The sequence below is a fragment of the Schistocerca nitens genome, chromosome 4 (assembly GCF_023898315.1).
Source record: "Schistocerca nitens isolate TAMUIC-IGC-003100 chromosome 4, iqSchNite1.1, whole genome shotgun sequence".
NCBI classification, from domain to species: domain Eukaryota; kingdom Metazoa; phylum Arthropoda; class Insecta; order Orthoptera; family Acrididae; genus Schistocerca; species Schistocerca nitens.
In genome coordinates, this window is record NC_064617.1 from 348540330 (window position 1) to 348557081 (window position 16752).

The following is a 16752-nucleotide window of genomic DNA, read 5'->3' on the forward strand; positions in this document are numbered from 1 at the left end:
CTGTCTTGACTTTGCTCGTAGAGGTTAGCTTTAATCGCCATGAACAAAGCGATCTGATTTTCGTTCTGCCGCAGATTGGTGACTGTCGTTTTCTCGGGTACATTTCACATGTCGAGGTTGTGTTAGGTTAGGGCATGAGTTTAAATTCAGGGCTGCAAAAATCGTCGTTTGCCGCAGTTGCCATTGGTCACTTAAAATCAGCTGCCGCAGAGCGTCTCGCATTTTCAACATACCTCGCGGCGGCCACGGCAACATTGCTCGGGGCTACTACACATTAACAGCATCTGTGAAGTGGCCCGCCGTGTTTGTGCATCACCAATAACCGAGCCGTGGCCGGCAGCCGATGTGGCAACACTGTAGCGACAAATGACAGATGTTAACTATCGAGTAATTTTAATCGGACTATAGATGCACCATTTGGACGATATTTCAGTATCGTAAATGGCTACAGTCCCACTATAAAAGAGGTTCGAAAGAACTCGTATCCGTTGCAAGAGAGATGTGTGAGAAGTACAATTTCCACCATGTAATCCATTCATGCCCCCTACGACTTTTTAGATGCTATGCAAAGTCGCTTCACTAGAAAAGATTGTAGTCACAGCTGTACACAAGGTGCACTACAACGGATGCACAAAAGTGCAGACGAGTATTCTCAACGTCATTGTGTTACTAGTTTCTACTGCACGTTATAAGGTCGAGGATTTTATCTTCGTTGGAAAAATCAAAGCTTCTCTCAAGGAATGGGCGTTTGTTGGAGAAAAATAATTCGTCTGAAACAAAGCTGAAGTTTTTTAGCACAGTGTCTAGCAAATGGTCGATGCCAGTCAATAGGTACATTGTGTTTTCATAGATTTCCGTAAGGTGTTGGACTTTTTACCATATTGTTGACCAGTGAGCCCGGTACCATCCTATGGAGTGCTCTCTCTAATATCTACATATGTCTATATATAAAAGGCAATGTCTCGACTGGCTCACTCACTCACTGACTCATCACCGCCCTGCCCAAACCACTAAGGAAAGGAAATTTGCAAAGGGTGTTGATTTTACACTATAGGCAACGTTTAAGAAGGGATCGTTCAAAAATTCCTCCCATAAGGGGTTGACATAAGGGATGAAATGTTTCTTCAAAAATAGCGTTATGAATGCAATTTTGAAGCTAGAGCTACGAAAATTGGTATTTGGTTTCTCTGTCAGAAATAAAGAAATACGTCTTTCGCCACTTTTCGAAATTTGACCATTATGGAGGTGAAACAGACGGTAACTTTTAAAAACAAATAGTTATTTAAGACCTACTAAAGTATTTTTAAAGTTACATATATGTATACTGGTATTTGACTTCCAGGTTAGAAATAAAAAAATACGTGATTCAGCGTTTCTGGAAATTCAACCCCAAAGAGAGTAAAATAGAGGATGAAGGTTTTTATGAGAAGCTAAGTCTATGAAAACTAATATACGACTTCTAAATATGTATGTGTTAGGGGATGAATGTTTCTCTGAAAATAGCAGTACGAGAACTCAAGAGGCAGGATTAACACACATCTCCGACTCTAGCTACCAGAATCCATTTTTGGTCAGAAGCAAATTTGGAAAAGACCATGCTTTTATGCCCTTAATTAGCGTGCAAAATTTAGAAGATGCCACAATTTCTGAGCAACGTAAAGATTCGATTAAAGGAAAAAAAAATCAATGCAGACCACACAGTACACGCGAACGAACCAGTGGGCGTTAAGCTACACTACTGGCCATTAAAATTGCTACACCAGGAAGAATTGCAGATTCATTGGACAAATATATTGTACTAGAACTGACATGTGATTACATTTTCACGCAATTTGGGTGCATAGATCCTGAGAAATCAGTATCCAGAACAACCACCTCTGGCCGTAATAACGGCCTTGATACTGAGATTGGATGGCGTGTACAGGTACAGGTGCCCATGCAGCTTCAACACGATACCACAGTTCGTCAAGAGTAGTGACTGGCGTATTGTGACGAGCCAGTTGCTCGGCTACCATTGACCAGACGTTTTCTAATGGTGAGAGATCTGGAGAATGTGCTGTCCAGGGCAGCAGTCGAACATTTTCTGTATCCAGAAAGGCCAGTGCGGTCGGGAATTATCCTGCTGAAATGTAGGGTTTCGCAGGGATCGAATGAAGGGTAGAGCCACGGGTCATAACACATCTGGAATGTAACGTCCACTGTTCAAAGTGCCGTCAATGCGAACAAGAGGTGGCCGATACGTGTAACCAATGGCACCCCATACCATCACTCCAGGTGATACGCCAGTATGGCGATGGCGAATACACGCTTCCAATGTGCGTTCACCGCGATGTCGCCAAATACGGATGCGACCATTATGATGCTGTAAACAGAACCTCGATTCATCCGAAAAAATGACGTTTTGCCATTCGTGCACCCAGGTTCGTCGTTGAGTATACCATCGCAGGCGCTCCTGTCTGTGATGCAGCGTCTAGGGTAATCGCAGCCATGGTCTCAGAGCTGATAGTCCATGCTTTTGCAAACGTCGTCGAACTGTGCGTGCAGATGGTTGTTGTCTTGCAAACGTCCTCATTTGTTGACTCAGGGATCGAGACGTGGCTGCACGATCCGTTACAGCCATGCGGATAAGATGCCTGTCATCTTGACTGCTAGTGATACGAGGCCGTTGGGATCCAGCACGGCGTTCCGTATTACCCTCCTGAACCCACCGATTCCATATTCTGATAACAGTCACTGGATCTCAACCAGCGCGGGCAGCAGTTTTGCGATACGATAAACAGCAATCGCGATAGGCTACAATCCGACCTTTATCAAAGTCGGAAACGTGATGATACGCATTTCTCCTCCTTACACGAGGCATCACAACAACGTTTCACCAGGCAACGCCGGTCAAGTGCTGTTTGTGTATGAGAAATCGGTTGGAAATTTTCCTCATGTCAGCACCTTGTAGGTGTCGCTACCGGCGCCAACCTTTTGAGAATGCTCTGAAAAGCTAATCATTGGCATATCACAGCATCTTCTTCGTGTCGGTTAAATTTCGCGTCTGTAGCACGTCATCTTTGTGTTGTAGCAATTTTAATGGCCAGTAGCGTAGTACGTCCATAAGACCCTCTCTTACATCTAACCACGCGTTCTCGATGTTTTGTGATTGTGTGGATCTTATGTTTGTTATGGACTGTATGGCCATTTAGAAATTATAAATACAGAAATAATAAAAAAGTAGTTGCATTACCACACATCAATATTTATTTGTGAAAAATAGACTGACAAAGATAATTTACAAGGAGGTAGATTTGGATTGTTGGCCTGGTGGAAGAGACTCAGGAATATGGGGAAGTGCTGGAATACCAGTAACTACCAGATGAGTAAGAAAGAATATGACGTTATCGTCAGAAAAACAAAAAGAGAAAGGATCAGAAGTGGAAGTAGGTGTGAGCATTTGATTTGCTGTTTGTCGGAGAGATATGGCTACACATTTAAATTGTTTCCTGAAAGTTTCACAACATTTCCTACATTTGATGATTCCGTGAACAGACATGCTTCTGAATGGTGTCAATATTTCGACAAACTGTGGTTCGATTTTAAATTATGACAAGTGCTAAGGCGATTCGAAATTTATCCAATAATAAGTTGACATCGCGTTCGTTAAACTCATCTAAAAAAAAATGCAATTTCTCGCCTGGAATTGTGTGTAGAATGCAAGGTACCTGGTCTCTAGTGCACACAGCAGCAATTGAAAAAATGTCTGAGAATATTTGTGTTTTATGAGTGTGCATATTTAAGACAGCAGTTAAGTGAGATATGTATTGCGACTATGATAAGATGATAGGTACTTGAAGGATGGCGAGCGAGTGAGGAGCATACAAAAGTGACCGGTTTTAAGAATTTTTGACTACAAGAAATCCATTTGTTGTGCCGGAAGTGGAATAATCAACAAAAACGAGCGGAACATTGTGTTCCAAAGAAGTGTGAGAGAGTCGCTTTTTAAGGGGACCAAAAATGGCGTAATCACAGGGATAGAGGTCCGGACTATATGGAGGGTGGCCGAGAACTTCCCATTTGAATTTCTGCAGGAGTGCCGCGACTGTGTTGGCCGTATGAGGCTTTGCACTGTCGTGGAGCAGAATGACCTCATGGGTGAGATTGCCTGGTCGTTTTGATTTGATCGCTTGCCGAAGAGTGGTCAAGGTTTGCGAGTAACGCGTGGCATTCACTGTTGTCTCGTGCTGCAGGAAGTGAATCAGAAGGGGGCCATCTTGGTCCCCTTAAAAAGACTCTGAGGGGCAAACGATTCACCTCGTACGACGACGTCCAGCAGTACGTACGGAATTGGTTAACTTCGCAGCCCTGGGAATTTATGAGACAGCCATTCACCGCCTTGGGTCACAGTGGGTTAAGTGTCTCAACAGCCAGGGTCAAATTCTACCATACACGTACTGGTTTCTATAATTATGCCTCCGGCTCGTGTCTTTTTGAACGCCATTTATAGAATTAATTGACTTTTGTGAAACTTATTATTTCGTTTTTCACAAGAGAGCTCTATATAATCTTTGAAAAGACGCTACTCATTCCGTTTAGTATTGTAAGAAGCACATGTGGTTAATAAATATAGTATACCAACAGGAGAAATTATACGGAATAGAAAGCTCCATGTTTCTGGTACCCAATCTGTAAGAAGAATCCGTAAGAATCCTATACTGGATCTGTTGAAGTAACTACATACCATTTATTCTGTCAGGTAGACGTTAAAGAGGTAGACACCATTAATGGGAACATATTTTGCACATTTTAGTGGTACGAGGTAAGCAATGGGGTGACTATCCGCTTACGGAAAAAATACTCATTGCACAAAATAAATTGATTAGAATTTTAGAATTATAAAAGAGGTACACAGAAGAACATCTTGTGCATTTTGTTCAGACACATGAGCTACCACCGGAATTTCACACTACATTAATACTCTGATCAATCGGAATCCTGTCCAGGTAATGCATAATAACTGCTTTCAAGAAGACCATATTAGACGGAGAGGATAGAGCGGATACGTGGGAAGAAACCTAAATTATCCTAAGGACAAACACGCACACCCATGCCCGAGGGAGGACTCGAACCTCCACCGGGACCAGCCGCATAGTCCATGACTGCAGCGCCCTAGACCGCTCGGCTAATGACGTGATAGAAGAGGAGCTGAGTCGATATAGAAGATACTTAAGTGTGTAATTCATTATAGCCAGAGTTTGTCTTTGAAAGGCTTGTGTACTAATAAGGCTTAAGGCATACATAACATTGCTCTGCAATTACTGAAATCAACGGGGTAAGTGGCAGCCAAGCGACTGTTCTAGTTGGCATGTAGAAACTATAAGACTAGAGATATACCATCAGACTTTCGGAAAAAAATATGACCACAATCCCGAAGATAGCAAAGACAGATAAGTTTCACACAACCGCTTGACACCTCATACACCCGATTTGCTAAGAAGGATAATTTACAGAAGAATGAAGAAGAAAATTGACGATCAGTTAGATGGAGATCAGTTTCACTTTAGGAAAAGTAAAGGCACCGGAGAGGCAATCCTGACGTTGTACTTGATAATGGAAGCAAGACTGAAGAAAAGTCGAGACACGTTCACAGAATTTGTCGATCTGAAGAAGTGTTCGACAGTATATAATAGTGCAAGATGTTCGAAATTTTGAGAAAAGTAAGCTTAAGTTGTAGGGAAAAACGCGTAATGTACAGGGCGATTCAAATGAATGGGACATTTTGGAACGTGTTGTGGCAATGCTGGGTGGCAGGTGGCGCCGAATGAGATATAGAATGCTGCGCGCACTATCTTGCCATTTAGGAAACAGTAAACACGGAGCCTTTGCGGGAAAAGTCTATTACCAGAATGGAGGTGTTGAGACCGCGCCTCGACATTCTCGGCGTCATTTCAACATCGGACGGCGTGGTTCTGGCAATCAACACCTGGATCCGCAATTTTAAAGCAGTGAGTTCGGCACTGAAGAAGCAATCTACACGGAGACCCCGAAATACTCGTACGGGAGACAGCATCGAGACTGTGCCAACTGCTTTCGTTACAAGCCTACAGCGTTCTATGCGGCATCACGCAGAGCCTCTACAGTTGCATTGCTAGATTGTTCAACAAATGCTGAAAGTGAACAAAAATGGTTCAAATGGCTCTGAGCACTATGGGATTTAACATCGGAGGTCATCAGTCCCCTAGAACTTAGAACTAATTAAACCTAACTAACCTAAGGACATCACACATATCAATGCCCGAGGCAGGATTCGAGCCTGCGACCGTAGCAGTCGCGCGGTTCCGGACTGAAGCGCCTAGAACCGCTCGGCCACCGCGGCCGGCGAAAGTGAACAACCTGTGGACGTCGGACGAAGCTCACTTCCACCTCAGTGACTTTATCAGTAGACAGAATTTTCGCTGTTGGCCTCAGCAAAATCCACGTCAGCTACACGAGCGTCCATTGCATAGCAGCAAAATTACTGTATGGTGCGCCGTGTCATCACGTGGTGTTATAGGACCCTATTGTTTTGATGATGATGATGGGTACGCAACCACTGTTAACGTCCCTTTGGTGTGATATCATGATGGAAAGTCTTGTAGCTTATCAACTGCCCTATTTCCCTGCCAACAGTTAGTTTCAGCATGACGCATCTACTGCGCACTGCGTTGGCACAGATATCGATGGGAGCTGTGCGTCGATTGTTTGCTAATCACGTCTTTCCAAGGCACGGTGACACCGTATGGTCCACAAGATCGTATGAACTAACAGTGTGTGATTTTCTCCTGTGGGCCACCTTACGAGCCTGGTTTACAGTACAAGACTTCCTACCACCGAAAATCTTAAAGCAAGAATACGAGAGGAAATTTCCAGTATTCCTATTGAAATGTTAGGTCGAGCGATGTATAATGTTTCTATCAGACTGCAGGAATGTGGACGCTGCTGGGGAGCTCATCTGTCGGATGTGATATTCAAGAAATAAAAATGCTTGTGCCATTCAGTAATGGCATACCCTGTACTATATATTGACATAAAAATATTTGTAAAGTAACTGCGCGCATCCATTAATCTCCATTCCAGAATTTCTTGTTCTTTTGAGTCATCCCTGTACAGTTTGTACAAGGACCGTGAGGGAACAATAATATTGAAAGATCGAGAAGGAAGTACTCGGATTAAACAAGGTGTAGGACAGGGATGCATTCTTTCGCCCCCACTGTTTAATCTATTCATCGAGGAAGCTACAGAGGGCGTAAAACAAAGGTTCAAGAGTGTGGTTCAAATTCAGCGAGAAAGGTTATTAGTAACAAGGTACGTCGATGCCATTGCTATACTCGGTGAAAGTGATGAAGAATTACAGGACCTGTTAAACGGCATGAACAATGGAATGAGTACAGAACACGGATTGAGAATAGTCGGAAAAACACAAAAGTAACGAGAAGTATCATAGATGATAATGGTAAGACTCTTAACACCAAAATCGGTGTCACGAAGTAGACGAAGTTAAGGAATTCTGCTACTTTGGAAACAAAATAACCCATGACAGACGAAGCAAGGAAGACAAAAATGCATACTAGTACTGGCAAAAAGGGCATTCATACCGAAAAGAAATTCACTAGCATCAAACATCAATTTTCATTCGAGGAAGAAATTTACGAGAATGTACATTTGGAGCAAGAGAAATGAAGAAAATCAAAATGTTTGAGGTGTGATGATGTTGAAGGGTGTTGAAAATGAGATTGACTGGTACGAAATGAAGTGACTCTCCGCAGAATCGTTGAGGAGAGGATCACACGGAAAAGACAAGAAAGAGAGACAGGATGATAGGACATGTTTTAAGACATCAAGGAATAACTTCCGTGGTTCTAGAGGGAGCTGTAGCGGGTAAAAAATGTAGGCGGTGTTGGAGAATGCAGTACATATAACAACTAATCGAGGATGTTGGGTGCAAGTGTTACTCTCGAATGAAGAGGCTGGTACAGCAGAGAAATTCGAGGTGGGTCGAATTAAACGTCAGAAGTGTGATGAACACGTCCTCCCCCCCCCCCCAAAAAAAAAAAAAATGTGACAAGACAGCTACACCCGCATCACTTGGTCTGATACCAGTGGGCTACTTTATGTCAGAAAATGCGTACACCAGATCTGACGTCACAGGGCCATACTTCAATTTAACGTCTTTTAGTCATTTGGATTACTAGAGAAAGAACTAGATGTTCCAATTTCCTAGTTACTTACATGATATAATCGGTTAGCGTGCACTTTATCACTCCTTGATGTTTCTGAAAGTAATTTCTCCACATCAAGTGTGCGCAACTCTTGTACAAGTGACGAGTTTATCAAGAATATGGTTTGAAGACCATGTATGAAGCACTCTTGTACAAGTGATGAGTTTATAAGAATATGATTTGAAGAACACGTGTCTAACAGACTATTTTATTTAGATTAGCAATTTTTCTTCCGAAAGTCACACTTCTGCAGAGAGTGAACACTGACCTTTTGTATAGCCGTGTCTCTGTGACGTTTCATTGCAAAAGTAGGTCGTTCTGTTTTCTGTAGGCCAGCCGCTGCCAAATTCGCTTTTTAAATATTAACAATAGCAGAAATTTACCTGGAATTCTATACTTTCATTTATTGAGGCTATCAATTAATTCACCTATGCCTGCAACAGGTCTTACAAAAGCATTTTGCAATGGTGTTATATAAGTACAATGTATGAGTTTACGGTATTTTAAGCTTCATGAGGCGATATGAAACGCTACGGCAACGTGAAATGAGCAGTAGAGAAGGTGAAGGAAAGACTTTTTCAGAAGATTCTGGGAAAGCGAGGTGCACCTGCAAAGAAAATCGTGTTGTGGATGCTGCTAGTAATAACTATTGTGGAGGATTCCTTCGGTATTTGGAGTCCTCACCGTTTAGGCATGACAGAATACAACGAACAAATTCAGAAACGCGAGGATAGGATCATAATAAGTCGGTACATACTTTACTAGAGCGCAACGGAAGCGTTCACGTTGCTTAACTGGGAATCCATTGAAGAAGTACGGTGTTCTTCTAGTGAAACCCCATTTGGTAAATTTAGGTAAACGGCATTCGGGAAGGTTTGTGCAATAGTATGGCTGTCTCCATTGTATATCTTGCTTAAGATCCATGATAATTGGATAAAAGACATGTAAAACAATTTTCCCCTGACCATTTGCGAATAGTGTAGGACACAAAGTGGCTGATATCGGCAAGAAGGACCCTCCATCACACTCTGTGCAGTGCCTTGTGGGTTGTATGTATAGCCGGCCGGAGTGGCCAAGCGGTTAAAGGCGCTACAGTCTGGAACCGCGCGACTGCTACGGTCGCAGGTTCGAATCCTGCCTCGGGCATGGATGTGTGTGATGTCCTTAGGTTAGTTAGGTTTAAGTAGTTCTAAGTTCTAGGGGACTGATGACCTTAGAAGTTAAGTCCCATAGTGCTCAGAGCCATTTGAACCATTTTTTTGTATGTATAGATGTATAGGGCAATTACAAAAATCAAGCTCGGACTGGCCGGACGAAAATTTGAACTTTGTCCCTTGCGAGGCCATGCTGTACCTCCCATCTTTTATGTAATTGTAAGCCAAGCTACAAGAAATTCGCTTTCAGCTAATAATTTCGCTTCTTCTTATCCACCTTATCTGACAGATGTTTATGTAGTTACAATTACATATGCTGGCCACTGCACTAATTCTCATTTCACGTAAGACAGTCAGGTAACGAACTGGAGAGACTGTGATTTGTAACATGCGCACTAACACTAGTTGAACAATTTATGAAGTCCGCTAACTGATACTGACGAGATAATTTTATTATCACACAATTTACCGTTACAAGGCTGAAAACCACTAGCTCTATAACCTTTTTCAATCTACACCGTCTTTCTACCCGTCACTTGAAACATTCAACCGTCTTGGATGGTTTTCCAGCTTACGGTGGAGGTAACTATGACTCGAAAATAAACAGCCACCACACGGCACTTCTTATTCCCCCAAGTTATGCCTCATAATGGAGTTCAAACACTGAGACAAAAATTGAAAATTAATTTTAATTATAACAATGTAACAATAACTGCAAATAATGAACCAAAAGATTGTGAACCCTTAACTGTTTTATCAGTAGCATTGACATATAGATAAAATTATATTTTATGAAGATCATTGCTCCGTTTTCCACAACAAAGCTCTAAATAATGTGAAGACACTACTCATTCTGTCTCGTAGTATGAGACATGCATGTGAACGGTGAATCAGTATAACATCAAGAAAAGTTACAGATAAAGGAAAACTCCACGTTTCTGGGAACCAGCAATGAAATCGTAACGTGGAAGAGTAACATAGTGAACCTACTGAAACGATCACGTCTGTAGCTACATTCGCATATACTCTGCAACCTTAGCGGAGGGTACTCTATACCAATTTTAGTCATTTCCTTTCTTCTTCCTGTTGCAAATACAGCGAAGAAAAAAGATGGTCTACATGCTTCCGTAAGAGCTACAATTCTCTCATATCATATCTTTGTGGTTCAAATGGTTCTAAGCACTATGGGACTTAATATCTGAGGTCATCAGTACCCTAGACTTAGAACTACTTAAACCTAACTTAACCGAAGAACATGGCACACATCCATGCCCGAGGCAGGATTCGAACCTGCGACCTTAGCAGCAGTGCGGTTCCGGACTGAAGCCCCTAGAACCGCTCGGCCACAGCGGCCGGCTATCTTTGTGGTCTTGACGCCAAAGTTACTTTGACGACAGTTGATTCGGCCAGCTTCAAATGCCGGTTCTCTAAATATTCCCAACGGCGTTCGTCGAGATATACGTCACCTTCCCTCCAGCGATTCCTATTCGACTTCCCGAAGCATCTCCACAATACAGTACTTGCGTGTTGTTCGGACCCACTGGTAACAAATCTGGCAGCCCGTTTCTGAATTGATGTTGTCCGTCAATCCGACCTGGTTCAGATCCCAAACACTCGAACAATACTCGAGAATGTGTCGCACTGGCGTCCTATATGCGGTCTCCTTTACAGATGAACCACAGTTTCCCAAAATTCTCCCAATTTAAGTCGACCAGTCGCCTCCCCTACTGCAATCCTTATCTGCTCGTTCCGTTTAGTACTACTTTCAGTGTTATACCTACGTATTTAATCAACATGACTGTCAGGCAGCACACTACTCACATTACTGATGCTGTATTCGAACATTCGCCTTAACTTACATTTTTCTGTATTTAGACCTACGTGCCATTCATCAAAGCAACTAGAAATTTCGTTTAACTCATCTTGTATCCTCCTACAGTCACTCAGCGACGACAGCCTCCCGTACACCGCAGCATCGTCAGCAGACGACCGCAGATTGCTGCCCACCCTGTACGCCAGCTCATTTATGTATACCGAAAATTACAACGGTCCTTTCACACTTCACTGGGACGCTCCTGACGATACCCTTATCTCTGATAAACGGTCACCGTTGAGGACAACGTACTGGGTTCTGTTACTTAAGAAGTCGTCGAGTCATTCACGTATCTGGGAATCTGATCTGTATGCTCGTAGCTTCATTAACATTCTGCAGCGGGCCACTCTGTCAAATACTTTTCGGTACTGTAGAAATATGAAATCTGCCTGTTGCTCTTCATCGATGGTTCGCAGCATATCATGTGAGAAAAGGGCGAGCTGAGTTGTGCATGAGCGATGCTTTCTAAAGCCGTGGTGATCCATGGACAAAAGCTGTTCCATCTCAAGGAAGTTAATTGTATTCGAATTAAGAATATGTTCAAGAATTATGCAGCAAATCAGTGTTAAAGATATGGTAATTTTTCGAGTCCTCTCTATTCTCTTCTGATATACAGAAGTTACCAGCGCTTCTTTCCAATCACTTGGGGCTTTGCGCAAGGCGAGAGATTCCCGATAAATGCAAGCAAGCTAAGTAATGGAACGCCGTAAAATGCCCTCTGTAAAACTAAATTGGGGTTCCATCCAGACCGGGCTACTTATTTGCTATCAACTATTTTTCTTGTTTCTCTACGTTAGTGAAGCCTGTTAGTACACTGACAGGAAAAAAAAAATCGCGACAGCAAAAATTAATTAATGTAGACTAATGAAAGTTTAGGAATATATTTGTCTAGGTAACATACGTAAGTGATTAAAACTGCAAGATCGCAGGTTAATGGAAGCGTGACATAAGCCATTGCAGATGTGAAATGCAGGTTCATTAATAATCGGTGTAACCGCCAGAACGTTGAATGGAAGCACCTAAACATACATCCATTGTGTTATACAGGAGTCGGACGTCAGTTTGTGGGATGGATTTCGATGCCTGTTGCACTTGGTTGGTCAATACAGGGACAGATGATGCGGTTTGTGGGTGACGTTGGAGTTGTCGTCCGATGATGTGCCATATGTGCTCGGCTGGAGACAGATCTGGTGATCGAACAGGCCAAGGCAACATGTCGTACTCTGCAGAGTATGTTGGGTTACAACAGCAGTATGTGGGCGGGCATTATCCTGTTGGAAAATACCCCTTGGATTGGTGCTGATGTATGACAGCACAACGGGTCGAATCACTAGACTGCCGTACAAATTTGGAGTCAGGGTGCGTGGGATAACCACGAGAGTGCTACCGCAGACCATAACTCCAGGTGTAGGTCCAGTGTGTCTAGCACGCAGGCAGGTTGGTTGTAGGCCCTCAGCTGGCCTCCTTCTAACCAACACACGGTCATCACTGGCACCGACGCAGAACCAGCTGTCAACAGAAAACACAACAGATCTGCACCCGGCCCTCAAATGAGCTCTCGCTTGACACCACTGAAGTCGCAAATGGCAGTGATTTGGGTTCAATGGAATGCACGATACAGGGCGTCTGGCTCGAAGCTGTTCTTGAAGTAACCGATTTGAAACAGTTCGTTTCGCCATTGTATGACAATTGATGCTCAAATTGCTGCTGCGGCTGCGTTACGAAGCGCCAGAGCCATACGCCGAACATGATAGTCTCTCGGTAGCGCCACGTAGCCGTCCAGAGCCCGGTATTCTTGCGATCATACATTCTCATGTCCACCGCTGCAAACGACCATGTAGAGTGGCTACCCATTCCTGCCAAGTTTTTCTGCTATACTGCAGAAGGAACACCCAGCTCCAACCCGTTCGTACTCAGTGAGCTGTTGACAATGGCGTCTTTGTCACCTTAAAAACACTCTTGACTAACATCAACTCACTATGTCGAATCTTAAAGGTAACTAACGCTCACGACCGTTCCGTTGTGTAATTAAAGAAAACCTGATTTGCATCCTAATAGTGGCGCTACTAGCGACTGGCGGGAAATTTGAACAGACATCGTCTTTCAGATGTAGAAACGCGCCTATCAAACTTCGATTATGTCGCATAACTCACTCTTAGTGTTGTGTTATTTTTTCCCCGTCAGTGTATGTCCTCTTATGGGAGTGCGTGCGATGGTCAAACAACGGTATGTTCGTACGATTCTCCAACGTAATCGATTTCTTAAATGGAAAATTTAAAACTTGGGCTTTAATTTTGCCATTAATTCCGCCATGTCGACTTTGAAGTCATAAAAACAATCAATGTTAATGTACTTTGCGTACTGTCTTGCTACAGGATAATGCATTGGGGAAACTATCCACTTCCGAAAAATTACTCATTACAAAAAAGATGTTAATTGGAAATAGACATGTAAGTGAAATTCGTTTGACAAAGCAACCACTTTATCTGTGTAGCCGAAAGATAAAATTGGTAGTTAGTTCTTTTGGAAATGAGATCAGAAACCCTTTGGGCTGTACCACCAGCTGCAAACGACAGCATAAGAATCTCGATTTACAAAAGAGTCGCGAGTTTTTAAGCTCGCCCTTGTTGCTAGTGTAAGAGTTCGACGGAAACTTTATTCGAACTTCAGTAAGGACGCCTGAAAGATGGATCACGCCAGTCGTGTCCTGGAGACGTCAGACTGCCAATCTAGTGTGACGGCTTCCGGAGACGTTTTACGTCTGCCCCAGGAGGGGGGTGGGGGCGGGGCGGGGGGGGGGGGAGCAAGCTGATCTGATACATAAAAGGAATTAGGGCCGTACGGGAGGGCACGGCGATAAAACGCTCCTGTGGTGTTGGGGAGCGCTGGATTGACCCCACTGTGGACGCGCCGTTGTGCTATAGCAAAGAAAGCGGTGGAGGACAAGAAAATTGCGGCGTTGACTGTAAAACGTTGGAAGAAATTTCACATTTCTCGAAAAACAATAGAGAAAATATTACTGTTTAAATCATTGTCACCTGGCAGTATAAATTATACGCTGACATTCGAGAAAGGAACAATCCGCAAAAAATGGACACAAGCAGAGGCATGGTTCGTTTCATAACGGAACATGGACCATACCCTGTATATCTTCATAAAATCGGCAAAAGTGAGACACATGCGAATGTGGACAAATTGGCACATTTGGTCATATTGTGTAGCAGTGTTCTCTGAACAGAGATATCAGAGCAACATTGATGTAAATATGGAACAATAAAACCTGAGCCCCGGGCAGCTGTAAATGACATAAAAAGTAATGTAAACAACTGAAGGAGTGCTAGTTCTGCAAGGTTCGCAGGAGAGCTTCTGTAAAGTTTGGAAGGTAGGAGACGAGATACTGGCAGAAGTAAAGCTGTGAGTACCGGGCGTGAGTCGTGCTTCGGTAGCTCAGTTGGTAGAGCATTTGCCCGCGAAAAGCAAAGGTCCCGAGTTCGAGTCTCGGTCGGGCACACAGTTTTAATCTGCCAGGAAGTTTCAACTGAAGTGTGGAGCATCAAACGTTATAGTAAAATTTTTAGATGAGAGTAAGAACAATTTGTTACATAATGTACTTAATACATGTACTGAACATTGTCCTTTATATCTTGTACTACTGTTTCTAATTGGAATTGATATGTCATTTATTGTTGCTCTAGAAAAACTGTTGATTTGCATTAAGTCATGTGTATTTTATGTTGTGGACTACTGCTGCCTCTGGATCACAGGGACCCGGGTTCGATTCCCGGCCAGGTTAGGGATTTTTCTCTGCCCAGGGACTGGGTGTTTGTGTTGTTCTCATTTCATCATCATCATCACCATTCATGAAAGTGGCTAGATTGGACTGTGTCTAAATTGGACTGTGTAATATTTGGGCTTCGTATGGGCGCTGATGACTGCTTGGTTGAGCGCCCCACAAACCGATCATCATCGTCATCATCATCATCGTCATCATCATGTTGTCGACTATACAGAGTGTTAGGTGTATAAGTGCAGATATTTTTATTTGTGACTGAGGACAGTGTACTCAACAACATTACATTAGTATTGACTTCATTTGCAGGCTAATAATTATAGCTTTTAGGAGTAGTGTGTTTTTAGATTGGTTGGTACCTCCAAGTACATGCAGCAAGAGAGTCATTAATGCCTATTTTGTCCTGGGCAGCAGGTTAGATGTTGAATTGTGGACACATGGACGCAAAGAATTTAGTCTATACTGACAGGCATACTCTACTTGGTGGTGCAGCTACGATTGTGCAGAAAACTCAAGAAGTAAATTATGTGACTCGTTCGCAGGAAACTTTGTGACGCAATGTTCATAATATCCAGCCCTACCACAATATCTACCCCAGCACTCTGTATAACTAAACAGGCTGTGGCTAAGCCATGTCTCCGCAATATCCTTTCTTCCACGAGTGCTAGTTCTGCAAGGTTTGCAGAAGAGCGTCTGTGAAATTTGGAAGGTAGGAGACGAGGTACTGGCAGAATTGAAGCTGTGAGGACGGGTCGTGAGTCGTGCTTGGGTACCTCAGTTTGTAGAGTACTTGCCTGCGAAAGGCAAAGGTCCCGAGTTCGAATCTCGGTCCTTCACACAGTTTTAATCTGCCAGGAAGTTTCATATCAGCGCACACTTGGCTGCAGAGTGAAAATCTCTTTCTGGAACTTTCCTGCTTTTTGTTTCTCCTTCTTCTTATGATTATTGTTACTCCTCATTCTTCCGACACTCTTTTCATCTCTTTCTTTCCTTCTCTCCCTGTCTGTCTCCTTCCCTCTCTTCTATTCATCTCACCCTCTCCCTCTCTCTGTCCATCTCCTCCTTTCTGCTCTTCTTATTCCATCTTCCCAGTACCCCTCTCCATCTTCTACGTGCCTCCTACCCCTCCCCCTGCTCCCTCCTCTCTCTGACCCATCTCCTTCTTCCACCTTTGCCTTCCCATTTCTTCTGCCTCCCTCTGCTCAGACATGCCCATCCGTATGTATACCCCCTGGGACATATTCTGATATTACCTGTATAGCACACCTATTGTGCAGAGTAGCCTCTTCCCGTCCCTATGGGAGCTATGTGGTTCTTATCCCTGCAGACTGATTCTCAAATATAAGTAGTATGTGTACCAAATTTGGGTGAACACACACACACACACACACACACACACACACACACACACACACACACACACACACAGAGAGAGATTTATATATATGTATGATATGATTATTATTACATGAATCTTAGAATATCATAAATTTCTAAACATAATACCTTATATACAGGGTGTTACAAAAAGGTACGGCCAAACTTTCAGGAAACATTCCTCACACACAAATAAAGAAAAGATGTTATGTAGACATGTGTCCGGAAACGCTTAATTTCCATGTTAGAGCTCATTTTAGTTTCGTCAGTATGTACGCTCAATGGAGCACGTTATCATGATTTCATACGGGATACTCT

The 16752-nt window shown here is 43.1% G+C and overlaps 1 protein-coding gene and 1 non-coding gene across 2 annotated transcripts in view; one reads left to right on the top strand and one right to left on the bottom strand.

The window, feature by feature from the left end:
• Positions 1-16752, bottom strand: part of LOC126252304 (leucine-rich repeat and fibronectin type-III domain-containing protein 5-like) — a 304418-nt gene that overhangs the window by 67522 nt on the left and 220144 nt on the right. The window lies entirely within an intron of this gene.
• On the top strand, positions 14703-14777 carry Trnar-gcg (transfer RNA arginine (anticodon GCG)). Its single transcript has one exon. It is a non-coding gene; the product is annotated as a tRNA-Arg (tRNA).